A 12,188-nucleotide genomic window follows, 5' to 3' on the forward strand; every position below is an offset into this window, starting at 1 on the left:
CATTTCCCGGGTTCAAGCAATTCTCCTGCCTCAGCCTCCCGAGTAGCTGGGATTTCAGGTGCCCGCCACCATGCCCAGCTCATTTTTGTATTTTTAGTAGAGACGGGGTTTCACCGTGTTGGCCATGCTGGTCTTGAACTCCTGACCTCAAGTGATCTGCCAACCTCGGCCTCCCAAAGTGCAGGGATTACAGACATGAGCCACCACTCCTGGCCCTTTAATGTATTTCGAACAACAAAGAGTTGGCAAGCCCATGTGAATTCTTTTTTTCTTTGAGATGGAGTCTCGCTCTGTCACCCAGGCTGGAGTGCAGTGGCGCGATCTTGGCTCACTGCAAGCTCTGCCTCCCGGGTTCACTCCATTCTCCTGCCTCAGCCTCCTGAGTAGCTGGGACTACAGGCACCCGCGACCATGCCCAGCTAATTTTTTGTATTTTTAGTAGAGACAGGGTTTCACCGCATTAGCCAGGATGGTCTCGATCTCCTGACCTCGTGATCCACCCGCTTCGGCCTCCCAAAGTGCTGGGATTACAGGTGTGAGCCACATCACCCGGCCAATTAATTTTTTTTTTTTCAAACTGATCCATGGACTCATCTTCTGGAATCCACTGCCTTAAAGATCATGCAAATCTATGTGCTCATTTTACAAAAGAGGAATGTGAAGCCCAGGGAGTTTATTTAACTTGCTGATGGGCACAGATGGTGATCAAGCTGTGCTCAGAGCTGCAAGCTGTTTCCATCAAACCTGCTAGAAGCCTCCAGCTGAGATTAGGGCCCCTGCCACATTCACCTCCTAGGATTTGCAGTGGTGTAAAACGTGCCCCAGGATGTGCAGTGGTCTGGGGGAAGGTGGGAGAGACCCCTGGACCTGTGCTGGCATAGCTACCATGTCCATGACACTGGGAGGCTAAGATGGAGAGGAAAACAAGATGAGTCCAGCTTCCCTACTCAAAAGCCACAAAACAGTGCAGTCAAGGACAATCCTGGTCTCATCTACACTACAGGCATTTCAGGAGGACCAAATTAGGTAACCAAGATGTGGGTGCTTGAAAAATTATGATGTGTAATCTGAAAGCAATGTTAGCATCAGGCTACCGAGACAATCTTGTGTGGGCCAAGTGTGGAATCAGCATCATCATTTTATAAGCATGCTCCATGGGCCAGGTTTTCACATCAGCCTTGATATCTCCATCCAAAGCAAACTGACCCATTCATACTGGAGAAAAAATCTTCTTGATTTTTATGTAGTGAACTGAGATTCCTCTAATGCCTCACAAAGATATTTTTCCAATTTCAGATGGGAACCTGTCTTCCTTAAACTTTTCCTTTTTATAGCCCCCTGTAAAGATTTTGATATCATCTCATGTAATCTTCTTATTCCCAATTTTTTAAATGAGTTCTTTAGAGTTCTTCATTATACTGTGAGTAGAAAATTCCAAGTTATCAGTTTATCTGTTTTAGCCAAGGATTGAAAAGACATTTAGTATAATTTACAAGGAGGAAAATGTAAGGAAATAAGAGATTTTAACTAGATATTAAATAGAAAGAAACAAAACAACCTTTACAACTGCTTTTCTTGCTTTAGAACATTATTTTTAAGATTTAGCCTGAAAATGAGAATCAAGAGCTTATCTGGTTTGCTTTATGGTTTCTAAAAATTCATTTGATTCTAACATTACATGGTTCCTGTTGGTATTTCTGTTTTTGATGGACAGATAATGTGCTGTAATGTCTACTCATGTAATATCTAGTGTTGCATGATTCCTCTCCATATCTCTGTTTTTGAGAAACAGAAGCAATGTTTATTTGAGTGGAAATATGATTTCAAATCATATTTCAAAGACTTCAAATAACTGACAGTGCTCATCTCCCTGGAGGGAATCATGAGTCAAAGGTCAGGGAGTAGCCTGTGAATGAAAATGTGCTGTGCCCACAAGAAAAGATGTCAGTCACAAAGCAAAACTAACACCGCAAATATAAGGGGGTCTTCAAAAAGTCCATGAAAAATATGTATTGTGAAAAAACTGTGCATGGATTTAAAATTCTTTTTTACAGCAAATAAACTTGTACTAATTTATTATAATATATCTGAACAGGGTCTAGTTTGAGGCACTAAGGAGGATAAGGCATCCGTTTGAAAAGAGTCCTTATAAGAGAAACATGGATTCTGCTAAAATTCAAGCAAGAATAGACATCACATTTGTGGTGAAGCTTGGGTGGAAGAATGGTTACATCACTGATGCTTTACAAAAAGTTTATGGAGAAAATTCTTCAAATGATCATTTTACAAATGAATAACTTGTTTTAGGAAAGGACAGGGCCGTGTGAGGTGGCTCACGCTTATAATCCCAGCACTTTGGGAGGCCAAGGATGATTGCTTGAGGCCAAGAGTTTGAGACCAGCTTGGGCAACAAAGTGAGACCCTTTCTCTACAAAAAATAGAACATTTACCTGGGTGCGGTGGTGCATGCCTACAGTCTGAGCTACTTGGGAGGCTGAGGCAGGAGGATTGCTTGAGCCCAGGAGTTTGAGGCAGCAGAGAGTTACAATGGTGCTACTGCACTCCGACATGGGTGACAGAGTGAGACCCTGTCTCTTAAAAGGAAAAGGAAAAGAAAGGACAACATTGTTGAAGATGAAGCCTGCAGCAGCAGACCATCCACATCAATTTGCAAGGAAAAAATTTTCTTGTTCATACCCTAATTAACAATACAAACAATAGCCATCATCATAGACAAAGGAACATCATTATTAGGACTGACAATTAACAGCACAAACAATAGCCAACATTCTAGACGTTTCAACTGGTTCAGTTTACGCAATTCTGACTAAAAAATTAAAGTTGAACAAGCTTCCCGCTCAATGGGTACCAAAACAGTTGTGCCTGGGTCAGCTGTGGACAAAAGCAGAGCTTTCCATGGAAATTTTAAATACATAGGATCAAGATCCTGAAGCATTTCTTCAGACTAGTAACAGGAGATGAAACATGGCTTTACCAGTATGGTCCTGAAGACAAGGCACAATCAAAGCAATGGCTACCAAGAGGTGAAAGTGGTGCAGTCAAAGCAAAAGACAATGGGGTCAAGAGCTGAGGTTATGGCAACAGTTTTTTGGGATGCTCAAGGCATTTTGCTTGTTGATGTTCTGGACAATAACATCTGACTATTATGAGAGCATTTTGAGAAAGCTAGCAAAAGTTTTAGCAGAAAAACTCCTGGAAGAGCTTCACCAGAGAGTCTTTCTCTACCATGACAATGCTGCTGCTCATTCCTCTCAGCAAACAAGGTCAATCTTGCAAGAGTTTTGATGAGACATCATTAGTTGCCTATCCTCCAGTCCTGATTTGGCTCCGTCTGACTTCTTTCTGTTTTCTATTCTTAAAAAAATCTTTAAAGATCACCCATTTTTCCTCAGTTAATAACATAGAAAAGACAACACGAACATGGTTAAATTCCCAGGCCCCTCAGTTCTTTAGGGATGGACAAAATGGTTGGTATCATCACTTAGAAAAGTATCTTGAACTTGAAGCTTATGTTGGGAAATAAAGTTTATATTATTTATTTATTTAAGACAGAGTCTGGCTCTGTCGGCCAGGCTGGAATGCAGTGGCACGATCTTGGCTCACCGCAATCTCCACCTCCTGGGCACAAATGATTCTTGTGCCTCAGCCTCCCGAGAAGCTGGGATTACAGGCACATACCACCACACCTGGCTAATTTTTGTATTTTTAGTAGAGATGGGGTTTCACCATGTTGGCCAGGCTGGTATTTTTATCTTTTAATTCTTTTTTTTTTTTTTTTTTGAGATGGAGTCTTGCTCTGTCGTTTAGGCTGGACTGCAGTGGCATGATCTTGGCTCACTGCAACATCTGCCTCCCAGGTTCAAGCGATTCTCCTACATCAGCATCCTGAGTAGCTGGGATTACAGGTGTGCACCACCATGCCTGGCTAATTTTTGTATTTTTAGTAAAGACCGGGTCTCACCTTGTTGCCCAGGCTGGTCTTGAACTCCTGACCTTAGGTAATCCTCCTGCCTTGGCCTCCCAAAGTGCTAGGATTACAGGCATGAGTCACCGTGCCTGGCCCCCATGACCTTTTCGAAGTCCCCTAGTATGCCTTTACACCCATTTCTAGAATGATTCCCAACATTCCTTCATTTATTCCTTTATTTATTGAATAAATAATTATTAAATGCTTGTCATGTATGTTCCAGGCTTTGCTCTAGTAATTTGGGATATATCAATGAACAAAGCAGGAAAGAAAAAAAAAAAAGGCAAAATCTCTGCCTTCCGGGAGCTCACATTCCCACAGGAGTCACAGGAAACAGCCAATGACCAGTAAGCATCACAAAGAAGTCATGCCAAAGAACCAGACAAATAGCTGGAAGGAAGAGGGGAACTCCTTTGTGACGCCAAATGGGCCAAAGGGTCGCTGGGAAAACCAAGCCTTATTGTCCATCTTGCCTTCAGGATAATGTGAAATATGGCCTAATTTTTGAAGTTTTTTTCTTAGAAATTTTACTGAATCCAAAATAAAACAAGAAGATCATGGTGGATATAGTTTCCAAATTTATTCTGCAATGAAACAGGTTTGAATCTAGATATACAAGCAAATAGCAAATAATATACATTCTTTTTTGCAGAGTCCAGAATTCTCTTTTCTCAACACTAGATGGCAGTAGAGTTAAAGAAAAAAAATCCCAGCAGTTCTTTGTACAGGGATTTGGTGATTTTTCCCATAAAGCTGCGATGAGGATGAACTCAGAGCAAAATCTATGTAAGTAGAAAGTTAAATTACAATAGAGGTGTGAAATGATGCTTTAACATGTCACACGCTCATTTTGGCAAAATGTGTTTGGGGCAGAACTCGCTCTCTCCCTCTCTCTGTCTTTCTCTGCCTGTGTGTCTTTACAGGGTAAGCCTAGACAGCATTAGAGAACCATTAACTCTGACTCCTAATACATGATGTTAACTTTAGGTTGGCGAAAAGTCAATTTAACTTTTTTTTTTTGGGGACGGAGTTTCGCTCTTGTTGCCCAAGATGGAGTGCAATGGCGCGATCTCAGCTCACTGCAACCTCTGCCTCCCGGGTTCAAGCGATTCTCCTGCCTCAGCCTCTCGAATAGCTGGGATCACAGGCGTGCACCACCAAACCTGGCTAATTTTTTGTATTTTTCGTAGAAACGGGGTTTCACCATGTTAGCCAGGCTCATCTCAAACTCCTGATCTCAGGTAATCTGTCCACGTCAGAGTCCCCAAGTGCTGGGATTACAGGCATGAGCCACCACGCCCAGCCAAGTTAACTTAACTTTATCCTTTAAAATTGCTTCTGGGTTTGTTAACTTTTTTTGATGCCATTTAACTGGTCCGCTCAAGATTGGTTAGGTCTCAGAGGACATTTAGTGTGAAAATGGGAAACTCTGAGGAAGTCAGCTTTTCAGTGGTGTTCCAATGTTTTAGCAAGAAGTTCAAGAGTAATGTTGTCAAGATGCTCAGAATATAACACTAACAATAATGAATATATGGGAGAGGGGGAGATGAAGCAACTGTATTCAGCTGCTAACATTGATGAACCTGGGCAGAGGGTGTATGGTGTTCATCCTACTATTCTTGTAACTTTTTCATAATTTTAATTTTTTTCAAAATAGAAAATAGAAACAAGTTATCACAAAATGTGTAGCTTAATGCCTACAGGTAATAGATGCATAGAAGGAATTACTATGTAGCATAATCACAACTACAGCAAATACACCGAACATATGAGTCTAAGAAGTCCTGGATGAGATGGATCTTTCCAGAAGGCCAAGTCTTGACTAGTGACTGGGCCCTGGTCTGGTATTCATTCGTTCCATCATCCAACTGATATTTATGGAAAAACGACTAAGTGTGAGACTATGAATAGGGGTTACTGCAGTGAACATCGTAGACAAAGTCTCTGCTCTCCTAAAGCTCACATGCAACTGGAAAGACAGAAAAAGGCAAATAGGCATTTAATAGATTGGGTGGTGATAAGTACTAGAAAGAAAACAGAAGCAGGAAGTTAAGATAGAGAGTGACAGGGTATTACTTTTACTTTAAATAGGGTGGTCAAGGTAGGGCAGCCTCTCTGAGGAGGGGACATGGGAGCAGAGCCCTGAGAAGTGAGGTGTGTGGACTTTGTTCATGTCTGGGAAGGATGTTCCAGGCAGAGCATGTGCCTGAAGAGCCAGAGATGGGCAAGCAGCGAGTGTGACTTCAATGAAGTGTGGGTGGGAGTCAGGTGGAAGTTAAGAATGGACAGGTACTAGAGCCAGATCTGGCTGTGTGGGCCAGCAAGTCAACACACATCGAAAATAAAAGCATCATTAATGCCTAACATCTATTATCAAATAGCTTTGTTTGGAAAACGGTTTGGTGGTTTCTCAAAAAGTTAAACAGCAATTGCACTTCTAGGTATATATACTCAAAAGAGGTAAAAGCAGTGTCCCACACAGATACCGGCACAGTCACGTTTATAGCAGCATTATTCACAAAAGCCGAAAGGAGGAAGCAAACTAAGTGCCCATTGAATGATGAGTGGATAAGCAAAAGGTGATAGAGACATACAGCAGAATTTTATTGAGCCTTAAGAAGGAATGAAATTCTGATACATGCTACGACATTGATGAAGCTTAAACATATTAAGCTAAGGGAAATAAGCTGGACACAAAAGGACAAATACTATATGATTCCTCTTATATGAAGTACTCAGAATAGGCAAATTTGTAGAGACAGAGAGTAGAATGGAGGTTACCAAGGGCTGACAGGAGTGGGCAATGGGGATTAGCGTTCAATGGGTATAGAGTTTCTATTTGGGATTGCGAAAAAGTTCTGCAGATGAATGGTGGTGATGGTTGCACAACACTGTGAATTTACTTGATGCCGTTAAATTGTACATTTAAAATGGTTAAGATGATGTTTGTATTATGCATATTTTATACAACTAAAAACTTGATTTTTCTTATTCATATTATCTACTTTATCCTCTCAAGATAACTAATTTACAAGGACTTTAAGATATGAAATGCTTTTTCCAGCAATATTATCATTTTTTATCATGTTTTCTCTTTCTTCCCCTCAAAAGCAAAACATAGTGACACAACAAAATAGCATTATCTATACTCGTGATCACCAAGACCTTTTCTTAAGAAGACAATACATTAATAGATTAAAATCACATTAAGAAATACTTATTTATAAGGGTAAAGGATTGGAAACAAATGAAATGTCCATCAATTGAGAAATAGTTAAAACCTTTTAACCATTTGTTCCATAGAATATTATGTGTCCATTAACATGAGGATGACATGTGAAAATGTTTATGAATGAATTTTAAATTAAAATGTCAAGCTATAAAATTTTATATGGAGTAAGATCTCATCTTGGTTGGAAGAAAAACACACTCTGGAGGAACTAAAAATAAAAGGTAATTTGTCGAGATGCAAAAGGTGCTAATCTCTAAGTGTGAGATATTATGGATGATATTTATTTTCATTATATTTTTATGTATTTGCATCACCCCCAGTTTTTATTATGAAAACAGGGAGAAAATGCAAATACATAAAAACATACAGAAAATTTGAAAGACTAATACAGTGAACATCCATACACCCTCCAATTAGATTCAATAATTGTTAATGTTTTCCCATATATAGTTTTTTAACAGCCCAGATATCCCCAAGATCTCATACTTTCTCTATCATCTATCTATGTACTAATTATCTATCTATCTATCTATCTATCTATCTATCTATCTATCTATCTATCTATCTATCTTCTATCCATCCATCCACTCATCTATCCATATTAGGAGTTGACAAATCATGGTTCAAGGCCAAATTTGGGCCATCACTTGTTTTTGTACAGCTCTTAGTTAAAAAGGAGTTTTACATTTTAAACAGCAACATTTTATCTGGTTATATAGGTACCTATAAAACAGCTTTGAATTTGCTTCTTGATCTTCATAGCCTAAAATATTTACCATCTAGTTCTTTACAGAACAAATTTGCCAATCCCTGATCTACACACACACCCACACCCACCCACCCTCCAAAATTTACTGAACCATTTGAAAGTAAGTTGCAAACATTATAACATTTCTACCTCAAATACTTCATTATGTATCTCCTAAAAACAAAGTAATATTCCCACTTAACTATAACACTATCACACCAAAGAAAATGAACTATGATTTCACAATATCATAAATACCCTTCTATATGCAAATTTATGTGATTGTATTTGCAAGTTTTACAAAATGAAATGCATAACTTTATAATAATAAATAGCAAATCTCTTATTAAAAGTCATATTTTTATAATCAACGTGAATTTTTAGTGTCAATTTTATTATTCGAGGGATTTAGGAAAGCTGCTCTAAACAGCTGATCCCCTGGACATTTCAGATCAAAACTTAATGTGTGTTCAGGTCAAACAGCTCATATTCTATAAAGCATTTAGTACTGGTAGTGGTGGTACTGTTTGCTGTAGATGTTGGCAGGAAAAGTCAGGTTGTTGTGTACTCTTTTCTTTGTGTTCAAAAAAGTAATATCTAATATCCCTGAGAATTTTTAAAGCTGAGTGACTTGTACTTGGTAGTTTGTTTTACTATTCTTTCAACCATTTTGGTGTATGATTATAAATTTCCATAACAAAAAAGTACATATACATCAGTATAATAATAGACTTGATTTATGACCTACATATACTAAGACAATGGCATTTAAAATACGTCAGAACCCTGAAACTTAGATGCAAAAATTGCATATGTGTTTGTATGTGAAAATTGTATGTGTGTGAAAATTGTATGTATGAATCTTTTATTTTAGCATAAGTAACAGCAATTGTCAAACAAAACACAGAAAGAAAGATCGGCTTAAATTTTGAATGGATTTTGAGAAAAGGCTACTTCATCCTTTAAGAGTCTTGTTTTTGTAAACATTTCATTTTTTTGTGGGATGTGAATCATGTGTTGGAATCACCTGATTTAGCTGTGGTATAACTAAGTCTGGAAGGTTTTGGGGATACTCTGTTTTTAAAATTCCCCACCACCAATCATGATTATGGTTACATGAGATACGTGTCCTGAAGAAAGAGATCTGTGTCCCAAAGCTCTGGAGTTACTTAAACCATGTACTTTGTAAGCTCATCTTTGCTCTGTTTGAGGCATAATGTTATGTCTGCTTTCACCACAATCACATGGCTGTGGAACTGGCAGGTCAGGCCCTCTTCCAGTGTGCTGCAGTGTAGAATCTGCTTTATAAAGTAAGTTGAAAGATTCAGTACGTTTCTTCTCCTTGCTTTAAGAAGAGCTCAAAGATAAACATTCTAGCACATTTTTTTTAAGTGGAAATTGTGCCAGGCACAGCACTCATGCCTATAACCAGCACTTTGGGAGGCTGAGGCAGGAGGATGACTTGAGCCTAGGGTTTCAAGACCAGCCTGGGCAAAATAGCTGTCTCTATTAAAAAAAAAATAAAGTGGAGATAATCATGCTGTGTTATTTAATAGGGAAACATTTGATAATATAACATTTGGAAACAGTGATAGTGAGCCCTTGAGAACTCTAATGGCTCAAAATGTAGTATTTTACAAAATATTGTATTTTTACAAATATAAAACATATAGGATTTTAATATGCTCAGTGAGATATCAACAGAAAAGTTACTATGGAGTATTAAATCCAGAGCAGCCAGATGCACTTGAATTAGCATAAAAATAAACCATTCTTTTGGAAAGAAGTTGTGGCAAAATATTTTGTTCTGATTGAGTAGGAAGTGTACATTTATTACTTCTTCTTTGTATGTTATCCTTATTTTATGATAACATAATTTTGGCCTAGACTATGTAATTTGGCCCTTCTTTATTATATCAATATATAATTTTGTTTTTCTTTCTGTTTGGCTTCATGTGAGTTCATGAAGTAGCTTTTCACTTGTCAATGTCATTTCTCTAACGTGTCTTTTTTCCTTCATTCTTTCATTATACATTTATTGATCACCCATTTATTGATTTTATTGTAGTAGTTATGTTCTATGAATTAGTGAATACTAAACAATTGCTCGTAGGAGAAATACAAGGTTAGATTCCTTTGACTCTCTGGTCACATTTTTTTGTCAACCAATCAATACATAACCTTGTGTTATGTGTGTTTCTGTTTAATGACATCTTATTTAATATCTGTTTGATTTACTGACATTGAACTCATGGCCAACAGTGCTGTAACTTGTGCCTGAACAAAGCTTGTCTAACACATATATTTTCTCTGTAAATAACATCACAGCCTTCTTGTGCTTTGGCATGCTGGACAACACTTCATCACTATACTCAGGGCCATTTAAAACAGTGAAATCACCAACAAAAAGCATAAATTGTAAAAATATGGCAATAGACAGACTGCAGGAAGAACACTTGTTTATGGTATGAGAGGTGGAACAAGGCAAAACAAAGCCTTGCTTTATGTCCGCTGGAAACTTGCACATTGAGGATTTCAACTTTTCACTACTCTGTACATGCACATGTCCACAAAAGTGCACTAAACATGGATTTGAAAGTGACAAATAAATTTTGGTGAATTCTCAAATATGGAATTTGTGAACAATGAGGCTTGGCTGTATTTGCAGTTACTCTGCTAGGTTCTGGGAACTCAGTGATGAACAAGACTGAATTCTTTTGCTCAAGGAGCTCAAAATCAATTTCAGAGGAGGGATGTGAACATAGCTAAATAGAATTCAGTGCAATAACCACTGTAATTGAGCTATAATCAAGATGTATGAATTTTTGGGAAAAAGCACTTAACTCTCTAGTACTTATCATGGAATGATGAGAAAACCAATCAACTTGGAAGTCAGGCCTGGGCCAATTTTGGCCCTGTCCCCTAATGAGTGTGTGGCTACATCTAAGTCCTTTAAAATTTTGATTCTCAAACTACTCACTGGAGAAGTGAAGATGGTAACACCCACCCTTCCGCACAACTGTGATGAAAGCATCTAATGCTGTGCTTGGAAGATAGTTAAGTCCCCAGTTAAAGACTTGGGTTTGAAGCAGTAAAGGGCAGCTTTACAGAGGAGATGACATCTGAGCTGTGCCTTGAAGCATGAGAAGGATGTCCACTGCTGGGAAGGAGAGATTTGGGCTTGTAAGCCCTTTGTAGTTTTGTTCTTTATCATGCTCTGATCTAGCCAAGTGAGGTGCTAGGAACATAATAGTTAGTTAATAAATGCTGACATCTTGAGTGAGTAAAGGGTGAAGGATCCCTTTTTGATCTCTTTGATACCTGCTTTTTTGCTAGGCCACCTATTTTCATAGCAACGCGTATTCTTGGTACATTATATATCAATCTTTGGAGATTTAGTCTGTAGAATTTTTTTTTCTTTGAGATGGAGTCTCGCTCTGTTGCCCAGGCTGGAGTGTAGTGGTGTAATCTTGGCTCACTGCAACCTCCACCTCCCGGGTTCAAGTGAGTCTCCTGCCTCAACCTCCTGAGTAGCTGGGATTACAGGCATGCGCCACCACGCCTGGATAATTTTTTTTTTTTTTTGATTTTTAGTAGAGACAGGATTTCGCCATATTGGCCAGGCTGGTCTTGTACTCCTGACCTCAGGTGATCCACCTGTTTCAGCCTCCCAAAGTGCTGGGAGTACAGGCGTGAGCCACTGTGCCTGGCCTAGTCTGTAGAAATTGAACAAGAGAAAGTACATAATTTAGCTAGGAGTTGTATCCTCCCAAAATTGATTTTGAGTAAAAAATGTGGCTGGAAAATGAAAGACATGTGTCTTAGTTCATTTTGTGTTGCTACAAAGGAATACCTGAGGGTGGGTAATTTATAAAGAAAAGATGCTTATTTGGCTCACGGTTCTGCAGGCTCTACAAGAAGCATGGTGCCAGCTGTCTTCAACAATCAGTACTTGTGGGGACTAATAAAGTGAGAACTCACTACTATGAGGATGGCAACAAGCCGTTCATGAGGGATCCATTCCCATCATCCAGACACCTCCCACCAGGCCCCACCTCCAACACTAAGGATCAAATTTCAACATGACACTCGATGGGGTCAAATATGTGAACTATAGCAACATGATAAGAAGGAAAAAAAAGAAAAAGAAAAAGATGAGAAAATTTATGTGTGTGTGTGTGTGTGAGAGAGAGAGAGAGAGAATGCTTAAGGGAGACAGG

General features: G+C 38.8%; 1 long non-coding RNA gene across 1 annotated transcript in view; it reads left to right on the forward strand.

Moving 5' to 3' along the window:
- Positions 1-12,188, forward strand: part of LOC134756879 (uncharacterized) — a 171,766-nt gene that overhangs the window by 46,638 nt on the left and 112,940 nt on the right. The window contains exon 2 of the long non-coding RNA XR_010130254.1: positions 4,641-4,774. This is a non-coding gene — a long non-coding RNA (uncharacterized lncRNA). The remainder of the gene's footprint in view (positions 1-4,640; positions 4,775-12,188) is intronic.

The sequence above is a fragment of the Gorilla gorilla genome, chromosome 13 (assembly GCF_029281585.2).
Source record: "Gorilla gorilla gorilla isolate KB3781 chromosome 13, NHGRI_mGorGor1-v2.1_pri, whole genome shotgun sequence".
Classification (NCBI taxonomy): domain Eukaryota; kingdom Metazoa; phylum Chordata; class Mammalia; order Primates; family Hominidae; genus Gorilla; species Gorilla gorilla.